At 42.7% G+C, this 12446-nt stretch overlaps 1 long non-coding RNA gene across 1 annotated transcript; it reads right to left on the bottom strand.

Moving 5' to 3' along the window:
• Positions 1-10066: 10066 nt before the first annotated feature.
• On the bottom strand, positions 10067-11814 carry LOC122162345. The gene is made up of 3 exons (XR_006169479.1): positions 11688-11814; positions 10761-10856; positions 10067-10235 (listed from the first exon to the last, which is right to left on the bottom strand). It is a non-coding gene; the product is annotated as an uncharacterized LOC122162345 (long non-coding RNA).
• Between the last annotated feature and the right edge of the window lie 632 nt (positions 11815-12446).

The following is a 12446-nucleotide window of genomic DNA, read 5'->3' as shown; positions in this document are numbered from 1 at the left end:
ATGGCTAAAGATGACCTGTCCTTTTTAATTCTGTAACACAGATACAGCGTCAGTGACTTCAAGAGGGTCAGAATCACACCCATTAACTGCTTAACTTGCATATGCTACTACTCCAGGACAGAATAATAGTATTCATAGCTGTTTTTGCTTGGTCTCATTAAAAAGAAGAGAGTACCTTAAGTTCCATTAGCTCCTGTGTACTAGATGGAGTACTAAGGGCTTTTTCTGATATTCTCTCAAATTCATCACATAGCCTGAAAAACAAATAAACAGTTTGGCAAGTTTGTTTCGTTTTAGTCATCCTTAGACAAATCACATACATTTGTAACAGCAAAAAATAAATCATCATATGCTTTAAGTTTTATGAAGTTCAGCAGTGGAAGCAAAACGAAAAATATTTCAGAAAACATTTTTAGTTTGAGTTACCTCACACTTACACTAATGATCCTTGAGCATTTTGGCAATAATTTCTTCACAAATATTATCTGCTCGCTTTGCCAAAGCATTTGTTAATTCATCACAATGCAGTTCAAACATTCCTAGACGGAGATACTGAAATACAAATTTAAGTTACCCAAACGTTGAACAACAGTTACCTACAATCATTCACTACCTTAAAAATAACATCAAGGCCCTCACCTAAGATTTCACTCAAGCCAAACAAGGGTCTTAAAAATTTACAGTGAAGAAGAGAAAAAATACACACATATAACTTCTCTTCGTTCATGTCAAAACGTAACTAAGCCTTACTTCTATCACTTCTTATCTTGACAATCTACTGCCTCATGCAGGAAGGGCATCTATTCTCTGTAAGAAGGCAGCAATGGATGTTGTCTGGTGACATTACAGAATTTGAGGTACATCTAAAAAGCAGCAATCTCTTAGAAACGTGTAGATGTGTGGTACTGCTAAGGATTAAAACAAGGGGCCTCTGCCTCCCAGTGAGTCTCGGAATCCAGTGATTTCTTTAATTAGGGCAAGAGAGCTTGACTTCCAGACAGAGGAGCACTTACAACTAATAACTACTTGTTTTTCCAGAAGTTTGCACTGAATGCAAGAAACAATTTACAGCCTGGCTCCACGTCTACTAGACCCATTTAAAAGCTGACTAGCAGTGGGGAAGGATGTCTTGTGGAGATCCACTCCACTGGAGTTTCACAAGCGAGCCCAGGATAGGGGTAAGCGTCCTATTTTCTCTGCTTGGCGGTAATAACTATATAGCCAAGCTCTCTGGTATACCTCATAACTGTAATATCTGCACATTCATTGATTGTACAGTGTGTCTCTCACAAGTCGGTGCTGAAATCCAGGAAACAAAATCACCTGCTGCGAGCCTGCACCTCTACCATACCCCGCTCTTATTTGTATGGCCCTGCAGGCTGGCAGTGGTAGTTCATTGTGAAACCAGCTGTGGACCCAAAGACAGTTTTGAAAGGCAAGGTATGCGAACAATTGGGGGTTAGGGAAACACAGCAAGCATTGCAATATCTGCTGTGCACAGACCAGGGTAAGAACAAGACATGTGATTAAGTATTGACTTGGAGGTTGAGGTCTGGGACTCTTATGCTGTATGTGAATGTCTCACAGGAAGGATTGGTTGATGGTACACCTCATTTCATAGAGCTGAGAATCGCTGTGCACGACACTGCAGAAGAGCAGTTCCTGTAGTAGCACAGCTGTAGGTTGCTGAGGGAAATGGGGAATAAGAGTTCCAAGGTGGGGGACAGAGAGAGGGCCCCCGGGCAGTGACTGCTATAAGCCCTTTACGAAATATAACGAAAAATGGGAAGGGAAATTAGAGAACCAGCAATGATGATAAATGGGCAATGATTAGATGTTGTGTTGGTCTTGTAAGGCCTGAATAACCAATTGCAGGGGAATGAGTATTTTGGCTGAAGTACAAGTCTGACGAGGATCATATTTGTCAGGTTTCAAACGTGCACATAAACAGTACAACTGCTTTTTTTATTATTGTTTTTTTTTTTTTTTTGCTTTGGAGGATGAGTCCACATACGTCGCTTATTGGATTTAGGGAGTACAGCAGTTAATCATGGCTACAAAAAATTCTGTAGGTAAGGAAGAACAGAGAAACCCCAGCTGGGATCCTTTAAGCTGTTTAGTCCCTGTACCTTTCCCTAGCACTAAACTCAGTCGCTTTCCTCTACAGAATGGCGTTCCCCTTTAATATCCTGGCCTCTAGTCAAGCTGTCTAACTACAGGAGTGAGGCTAGAGACAGTTGACAGACTGGAGGATATGGGCTCGCATCAGCCCCTTAGCAGTCCACCTGAGTGGAGTTCTGTGACTAGTGCTGATGCTGAAAAGAACAAGTTCTGCCAGCTTGAGAAAGAACTGGAACAGTGCAAAGGAGGTATTATAAATTCTTGCTTTGTTAAATCTAACGCTATTAACTCCACTAACTCGTGTGAGTATGCTCTTAGGTAAGATGCAACGTTACCAGAGTTGCTGGATAAGTAAACTTCCTACTTAGCAGTGGAGATGTGAGAAACTTTAAAAGGAAATTGAAATCACTAATGAAAGATCCTGTTGGTTTAGCAAAACAATTAAATCAATTCTCGATCATATTTAGCTTATAAAATACTAGGACTGAATGTAAATGGGAACACCTTGAGAATAACTGGGGTAGAGGGATCAGGAATGATAGTTTCACTTACTGAGGCTACTGAATTAAAATGGGAAGATAAAATAGTCAAAGGGTGATTGTTATACGAGCCAAAAAGCAGGGACCAATTCACTAGGGAGAGATTTGATAGTTAAATTAGGATTGCAGTTTATATCTGTTTTGCTAGTTTTCAAGGTATCGATGAATTTGTTAACAGCTGATGATGGAAAACATATGCAAAGGTGTGGACAGGGAAAGGAAACAGGGGTGGACTCACAGTTACTCACTTAGAAATCACTGTCCAAGGAGGGAGTGAAGCTGCAGAACATCGACAACATCCCATACCTTCAGAAAGGATAATGGGTCTGAAGTCTGTAATACAAACATGAGTTAAGAATGGTTTTGTGGAACTCTGTATGTCACCCTTTACCACTTGCCTTTTGGCAGTACAGAAGGCAGACGGCACTTCTCAGCTGGTAAAAGATCTAAGGAAAATTAATGAAACAGTTGTCAAGTGATGCACCATGCTTCCTAACCCCTCCACTTAATGAGTTAGATCCCGCACAGACAAGAACGGTTCAGCATAACAGACTTAAAAGATGATTTATTTTCTTTCAACCACAGTTGAGGTCTTTTCCCTTTTGAAAGGGAGGACATGGAAAAGGAATGAAAACAATAATATAGGTGGATTGTTGTACCTCAAGGATTCACAGAATCACCTAGCTTACTTGGATGACTACTGGAGAAAAAATTTGGAGAAGTTTCAAGCTGAAGAGGGGATAAAGGTGTTACAGAATGTGCATGATAGGCTGGAACTGGTTGCCTAAGGATGTTGTGGATGCCCCATCCACATTCAAGGCCAGGCTGGATGTGGCTCTGGGCATCATGGTCTGGTGGCTGGTGACCCTGCACAAAACAGGGGGGTTGAAACTAGATGATCACTGCGGTCCTTTTCAACCCAAGCCGTTCTAGGATTCATTCTATGATTCTATGAAATAAACTCCTGAATTTCTTGGGGAGGAAGGGCTAGGAGTGTTTAAAAATAAACTGCAGTACGTGGAAAAATAAGTCAGATATGTTGGGCATGTAATTTCTGAGGGGAAATGGAGAGCTCTGAAAGAACTGTACAGCTTTCTTTGCTGTAGAAGAGGGAGTTGTCAAAGTTTCTAGGTCTGACTGGATACTGTAGGTGATGAGTAGAAGTGCATGCGTAAAAAAAAACAAAGAGATTGTAACTATCAGAGGGAGAACTGAACGTATCAAAATGGACAGAAGAGGGAAAAGAATTAGTAGGAGTAATGAAGTAGGATTTAATCACAGCACCTGTGTTAGAACTGCTTGCTTTAAAGGAACTGTTTTGCCTTCTTGTAACTGTCAGTGAAGAAGTGGCTTTAAGAGTTGTAACACAGCAATAGGGAGACTAAAGAATACCTATTGTGTACTCACCTGAGCTATTAGACTGTGTCTCGAGGTTAGCCCAACTGTGTCTGCAACTATCTTATCAGTAGGAAAGAGTACCTGAGTACCCTTAGGGGCTGCAGGGAGTCAATTGTTGATTTTTACACGTTCCCCCTGGAGCAGATAGCTCCACATTTTGAGACATGATCACTAACAAATGGAGGGGACAAAAAAAAAAACAAAAAAAAAAAAGGCAGTAATCGGCTCCTCGACCTCTTTAAAAAGCACAGTGTCAAACCCTCCCTCCATGCAGTTGGAGTGGGCACAGAATAATTGGCCCATCTTAGAGGGAATTGCAGCTCATATAACATCTCTCCAGAAGCAGATTTGTATGGAGGAGAGCAAGGGAAAAATCACTCATTTGTGTAGTTCCAGGAGCTGCTTTTACTGCCGCCATAGAGAACCACAAAGATCAGTACACAGCAGAAACCCAAATTATTCAGTCCTTGCAGGAATTGGTTACATATGTGCTGGATCAAGTAGGAGATCTTATGGGACTGTAAAAGAAGAAAATTTCAACAAGCCCTCCTTCAGCAAGCCCACAGAGAATGGTCGTTAAAAGAGAGGGAGATAAATACTAGTTTCCCAGATAGTGACTTTTATTGAAGAGAAAATCTGGAGGATGTGAGAGCCCAAAAAGCTGGTGACCCTTCACTACCCTCTGATACTAAGTGGGCATGCATACGAGGAGAGTGAAGGTGGGTACTCTGATGTTAGTATCAAGAAGGTCCCCTATTCTGTTACTGAGCTAGCTGAAAGATTTTGGTCACGCCCCTAGGTAATCGGAGACAGACTGTGTATGGAAAGTGCAGCTAGCAGGGAGAACATATCCAGCTGATTGAGAAGGAATCTGAGTTAGGGGACCAGGCCTATTTTTCACCACCGGCAACCACCGTGCCCCGTGGTCCCTTACTCAAAGAGCTGCTTGTTGGGATGATTATTCCCTGGGACAACTGATGTGGACTGATTTGCTACACACTGGTCCTGTCCCTTTTACCCACTAGGAGCCTCTTAATAAATTTACCTGGAAGGCTCAAGATGACCAGGAGGAAAGGTACAAAATAAACTATCTGGAATTGACCTACCTTGCAGCTGTGGTTTGTTTGAGACCAGGAACTTTTTTTTTTGTTTACTTTTCTCATCCAGTTATGCGTTTGCCAACCTCGGTTCTTCTGGAAATGATAAGCTCTGGTTTACTTTTTGTTTTGTTTTCCAAATGCTTACAAATGCCAATTGTGTTGCTGTCCCTCACATTCTCACACTGATCCATTCCCAGGGATCCCTGCAGTATCATCAGTGTTTTGGACAGGCATTTTTTTCAGGTAAATATTTTTAATAGCTTATGCTCATCTGGTCACATTAACTGGATGGTCACAGTCCCATGCCAATGTTGGGCATACTGGGTACGTGGGACTGAATTCTAATTCTAATAGATGCTTAACCCTTTCAACCACTGTTAAGCACAGAAATGAAATATATTCAGGAAATGAATGGGGCCAGGACTTTAATGGCAGTAGTGGCAATCATGAAGAGATGGAGAACAAAGAATAAAAATGGGGTGTCAGATGCAACAAGTGCATCATGCATTGCAACACCCCTGCAGACTTGGCTATCAGCAGTGGGAACCAATCAGCGGTGCTTATCTAAGGTATAACCTCAGCAGGAAAGAACTAACATTAAAGAGCACCTGTTAATTGCAGATGCACTTGCCATAACTCAACAGGAAGACTAGCTTTTCATTGTAGAAGGTAAAGGAAACAATTTACCCACTGAAATTTGAAAGGTAATTTGGGAGAATGCAAATGAAGTTGAAAGATAATTTTGATCTTGATGGCATCTAGTTAATTTCACTTAAGAACCTGCCACAAACTGTGCTGCAGCTTTCGTCCGAAGAAGACTCAATGCTTCTGTATATACCATATACCGAATCATTGTGCTGAGTCTGACTGAAAACAGGGTTATATTCTACCTATTTAAAAAGAGAATGGGCTCAACAAAATGAAAACAAATGGCTAACAGTTCAAGTTAGCGTGCTGTATGGGAACAAGAAGAATTTAGGTGTGAGAGTCGCTGTCACGGCTGAAGACTTACGTCCTGAAACTAAGCAAAATATTTACCATTCTTAGAGATATCCCAGTGAGATCCATCCAGTAGTGCTTATCTATATTGAAAAAGGATGTGTGTGTGTGGGAACTTGAAATAATTGCATATTCATAGATAACAATATGGCAGATGCATGTAACCATTCAAAAGTCTGATTGTAATTATACTGAAATGATAGGATGTCTCTTACATTATTAAGTTCCAGTTATGTCATATCAGTTGTTATGATCCAAGTATATGTCAATCAAAGACTTACCTGCTGCAAGTGGAGCGAACCTTGCTTTAGAAAAGAACTGATTGCAGCATGATGACCAGAATCCACTATTGGAATGAGTCTGAGGTAAACACCTATCCATCTCGTATCATCTCACCTCATCCACATATTATCCACTTTCCAGGGTCTTCTCTACCTGTTTTGAACCCCATCTCATCTGATCTCATCTCATGCACATATTCTCCACTTCTTTCCAGGGTCTTCTCTACCTGTTCTGAACCCCATCTCATCCCATCTCATCAACATAATCTCCGCTTCTTTCCAGGCTCTTCTCTACCTGTTCTAAATCCCATTTCATCTGATCTCATATCATCCACATATTCTCCGCTTCTTTCCCGGGTCTTCTCTACCTGTTCAGAACCCCATCTCATCTCATCCACATATTCTCCGCTTCTTTCCAAGGTCTTCTCCACCTATTCTGAATCCCAGTTCATCTTATCTCATCTATATGTTCTCCGCTTCTTTCCAGGGTCTTCTCAACTTGTTCTGAACCCCATCTCATCCACACATTCTCCAAATATTTTCAGGCTCTTCTCTACCTGTTCTGAAGCCCATCTCTATCTCACCGCGCCTCAATCTCATCCACATATTCTCCACTGCTTTCCAGGATCTTCTCTACCTGCTCTGAACCGCATCTCATCTCATCTCATCCACATACACTCCGCTTCTTTCCAGGCTCTTCTCTTCCTGTTCTGAACCCCATCTCATCCACAAAATCTCCACTTCTTTCCAGGATCTTCCCTACCTATTCTGAATCCCGTCTCATCTCATGTCATCCACATTATCTCCACTTCATTCCAGGCTCTTCTCTACGTATTCTGAATTCCAGTTCATCTCATCTCATGCACATATTCTCCGCTTCTTTACAGGCTCGTCTCTACCTGTTCTGAATCCCATCTCACCTCACTTTTATCTCAATCTCGTCCACATATTCTCCGCTTCTTTCCAGGATCTTCTCTACCTGTTCTGAACCCCATCTCATCTCATCTCATGCACATATTCTCCGCTTCTTTCCAGGGTCTTCTCCACCTATTCTGAATCCCAGTTCATCTTATCTCATCCACATATTTTCCGCATCTATCCAGGCCCTTCTCTACTTGTTCTGAACCCCATCTCATTGCATCTCATCCACATTTTCTCCTCTTCTTTCCAGGGTTTTCTCTACCTGTTCTAAATCCCATTTCATTTCGTCTCATCTCATCCACATACTCTCCGCTTCTTTCCACGGTCTTCTTTACCTGTTCTGAACCCCACCTCATTTCATCTCATCCACATATTCTGCACTTCTCATCTGATCTCATCTCATCCCATGCATATGTTCTCCGCTTCTTTCCAGGGTCTTCTCTACTTATTCTGAATCCCATCTCATCTGATCTCATCTCATCCCATGCACATGTTCTCCACTTCTTTCCAGGCTCTTCTCTACCTGTTCTGAACTGCATCTCATCTCAATCTCGTCCACATTATCTCCACTTTTTATTCCAGGTTCTTCTCTGCCTGTTCTCGATCTTGTCTCACCTCAACCTCATCCACATCATTATCTCCACTTTATTCCAGGGTCTTCTCTGTCTTGTCTCCACCTCATCTCATCTCAGTCATCTCGTCTCGTCTCAATCTCATCTACATTATCTCAGCTTCTCTCCAGGGTCTTCTCCAGCTGTTCTGAACCCCATTTCATCTCATCCACATACTCTCCGCTTCTTTCCAGGGTCTTCTGGACCTGTTCTGAACTCCATCTCATTTTGTCTCATCTCATCTCATCCATATATTCTCCACTTCTTTCCAGGGTTTTCTCTACCTCTTCTAAACCCCATTTCACCTCATCTCATACCATCCACATATTCTCTGCTTCTTTCCAGGGTCTTCTCTTCATCTTCTGAACCCCATCTCTTCTCATCCACATATTCTCTGCTTCTTTCCAGGCTCTTCTCTACTGAACCCCATCTCATCTCATCCACATATTCTCCGCTTATTTCCACTGTCTTCCCATTCTATTCTGATCCCTATCTCATATATCCCCTCCCCCACTCCTTACATTCTCATCAGACACTCATCTCATGCCCTCTCTACACCATCTCCTCTCTTCCCATGTATTTTCCATCTCTTTGCAATTTGTTATCAATCTCTTGCCAACCCTTTCTTACCCATCCGATTCCCATCTCAATCTTCTTTCTTCTTACTTGAATCCTGTGCTGCTGATACTTTGTCTGCTTTTGACTTGAATGACTTAAGAGTGCTGGCTCTCAGAGGCACAAGGAAGACGTTAAGCAGGGCTGCTACTGCAAAGAGGGCATTAGCACCTGATCCCTTTAAGCTCAGAGCTGCTTTGGCCCGGTTTGGGCTTTGCCCAGGCAAGGGAAGTCTAGTCCGTGCAGCTGCCAGAGCAGCCTAGGGTGCTGCATCAGCACGTAGGCATCCTCTTGCCTGACTCACCACCCTCACTTTCCCAAATAAATGGTAAAAATAGGCCAACAGCTACTTGTAGCTGCCCATTGCCAAGGTTCTGTTTTGTGAACTTCCCTAGAGCCAGCCCCAGCCCTTAGATGGGCCCATTTGTGAGCACAAGGAGGCTCTGGCCTGCATCTGGTTCCATGCATCTTGCTTCCCTCCCTTTACTCCTCCAGTCCTGCACTCAAACTTCGTGTGAGCATTCTCTCTAACTGTATCTATGTCTGTGCTGAAGGCTGCTAATCAATGTCATCTTTAATTTTTCTTACATTGTTATCCTCTTTAATGGAGCTTGCTGCTGTAATGCAGACCAAATCTGCTTTGGTTTAAGCTAGAGGTTGTTATTATTTTTCCTTTCACATCAGAGATTAATATTGTTCTATGATCGTTGGCACTAACCTCTTTTTCCATAGCAACGCTCGAGAGAACATAAACTATGAGTCATTATTTCTCTCTGGAGGACTTTTTTCTAATTATTATCATTCCGTGGTTCCCAACATATATATTTCTTTAGTGTTTCACCTTTTACTTCCCTTCTTTCGAACAAATAGGCAGAAAGAGGAGACTTCCACTGAACACCACTCCAGTAAACAGCTCAAAGTCAGCCTGATTCAGAAATAACTCCCATTGTTCTCCCTTCTTTAGGCAAAAACCCTGTGCAGCGTAAAGACACAGTTCCTTAGGATAGCTCATAAGATAATTGTACTAGATCATCACCACAGGTTCTGAGACTTCTTTATTTAATGCGTGTTTTGTTTTTGAAGCTGTCTCCCTTACCTCCCTTGCAACACAGTCTGCCGCCTGCTGGTGCAAAGCTCTCAAAAAATTGATGGCGTCTGTTGCAGAATTAAGAATGAAGACATGCAAACTAAGGCCACCTACCTGCAGTCAACAGTCATGATGAGAAGCTTGTGCATTTAGTGCTCTGAAATGCTAAACACCTAAGCCCAGCCCAGGTGTGCTGCAGCAGCAGCAGGGATACCTGGATCTGCTTTGCCTGGACAGTGTGCCGCTGTACATTCAGGCTTGTGCCAGCTGAGAGCCTTGATGTTGTGCTTGCATTTCACACCCTCTAGAATGCAAACCATACATCATCCTGTAGTAGTTCCTGTACACAAAGAAGGACCAACCTGCAAAGCAGAGCGAGCTGCAGAACCTAAGCCGGAACAACGGAGGTGGATGGGAATCTCTGCAGATGGCCTGGTCCGACGCCTCAGCTCAGGTTTCTTAGGGCTGTGCACGTGGGGGTTCTGAATGTCTTGGAAGATCGGGACCTGCTGCCTCTCTGGTCAGCTCATCTGTTGCATAGAGGTCAGGTGGCATCAGCGGTGCTAAATAACAAAAATGTGCAACAAACGTGAGGTAAGAATGCAAAGAATGCCAATGCTGCAGACTGTGTACGCACGCCTTTTTTAGGCCAAGTACAGGGAACAGTCTGCCTACAGAAATGCAATGCTCACTACAAGAGCATGTGTCTTGCTCCTCAGCTCCTCAGCTTCCTGTGTTCTATGCTACTCATTCTGAGTGAGCTTTGGCATCTCCTCAGTGCAGTACCAACCATGATTATACATACCCTTACATTACTTGTTCCTTCTGACATGCCTGCAGGCAAATGAGCCCTGTGAGAGTGACAGCGTGAGCTGCATTAACCAGCTGCCTCATCCCTGAGTCATTACAGCTCGACGAAGCACCAAGAAAGACGCAGAAAAGGGAACGGTGGAGACATGTGGCTAGCAGCCAACCAATTATGAATGCACACAAACTGTCTATATTTGCAGAGGCAATTGTCATTTCCACAATATCACAGGGAAAGCTATAAGCAATTTGTGACTTTTAAATAACCCTCGTTTTCTTACCATGTTTAACATTCTTCTGTTGATGACTGGTGAAGATTGAAAGTCAGCGAGCAGGTTATGACTGAAGACAGTATGAGATGACATGCTGTTTGAGACCTGTGTAAACAAGTCCTACATAAATTTGAGAAGAGATTTTCTGTTTGCGTGTCTCGATGTAAGTTCTTAGGAAGAACGATTACATCCTCTGCAAGCTGCTGCATCCCTCTACAAACAAAAGTCAAGCCTACAATACACAATGCGTGCATTTATGCGTTAGGGTCAGCAGCGACCTCAAACAAAACCATGCTATGCACTATCTCTAAAACACTTCATATGACATAAGTGTAATGTATATGTATGACATCTAGTTCCAAATAAAGCAAAATTTTTACAGATTTTTGGAATTATTTTAAATTCTTTCACAAAAAAGGAAAAGAATTTACAGAATCCTATAAACCCATCGGATTTTCTTAATCTGCTCCCAGTATGTCTTAACAGTAAGGTACCCACCCACTCAGCTAAAAACACAGAGAGGAACTAAGAATGGTACAAGTGCATGGCAGGAGAAAACGAGTAGGAAAATACAGATGAGAAACGGAAGAGTGGGCTGTGGGTGGGGGGAGGCACGTACGAGAGAAGCCATCTGCAGGAAGGGTGGGAGCTGGAAGGAAGGGGCCTTGAAGAACCAGCAGAATTTCTCTGCGCTCCAAATGGGTTTGGAAAGCAAACCCGGCTTTCCTCCCTGCCGTTCCTGGTCCTCATCCCCTTGTTTTGCCAAGAGTTCTGCTATATTAAGATACGAGCAATCATGTTGGCTGAGACGCTCCTTCATGTTTGGCCTTCATCAGGAGCTGCTCCATTCTCACGCAGCTGTTGAGAAGCAGCACGTGCCACCTGGCTTTCCCTTCCTTACCCATGCTTTTTACTATTCCTTCTCGTAGCACAGACCTGTGGTTTCACAGGTCACTGTTGTCACACTGTCCTGAGGTTAGAAGCAACTTTCTCCTGCTCCAATCTTATTATTTCCTAGGTTGTTGCCTGGCATATCCTAGCAAAAACAAAAAAGAAAAGAAATCTGGGAAAGTGCTTCTACATGTAATAAGGAATAAAGGAATAAAGCTATAGGGATAAACCAAAAAAACTCTGCTTGGAACTTACCCGATTTACTTCTTATAACAGAGAGCGTGACAAAATTGCCCTGATGCATCCCTACTGGAGCAATGTGAAAGAACATTTTGGCTCTATAAATCTTAATCACCGCACTACAGCGCCATGCTCAGTGTCCTCTTTCTTTGTCTTCGTACAACTTCTATTTCACTCCTATTTTAGTTTTTAAAATTATAAATTACTAAATGAGCCCCGCCATCTTCCCCAAGCAGTATTTACACTCAACTATGCAGCTGGCAATGCACTGCAAAAAAAGCATTAGCTGAAATAATTACTTGACAGGAAACGGAGTTTCCTCTTCTCCACCCAATGCATTCCATCAAGTTGCAGCGACTTTGCTTCCTTCCAGCTCTTAACAAAGCAAATGGTGAGCCTGGCAAGAACCTGCAGACATCAAACTTCCATGGTCATCAGCACCGAGAGCTGTTATTGTTCTCATTTCAATAGCTCAGTCACACCCTTCGTGAGAAGCGGTCCTTCCTTTCCTGACTGCTAGAAAGTTCTTTTACATAGTAATCTTCTTTATGCAATGCAATTGGT

The sequence above is a fragment of the Centrocercus urophasianus genome, unplaced genomic scaffold (assembly GCF_019232065.1).
Source record: "Centrocercus urophasianus isolate 14NV4802_14NV808 unplaced genomic scaffold, USGS_Curo_1.0 seq_20, whole genome shotgun sequence".
Classification (NCBI taxonomy): domain Eukaryota; kingdom Metazoa; phylum Chordata; class Aves; order Galliformes; family Phasianidae; genus Centrocercus; species Centrocercus urophasianus.
This window is presented reverse-complemented; position numbering and strand designations above follow the sequence as displayed.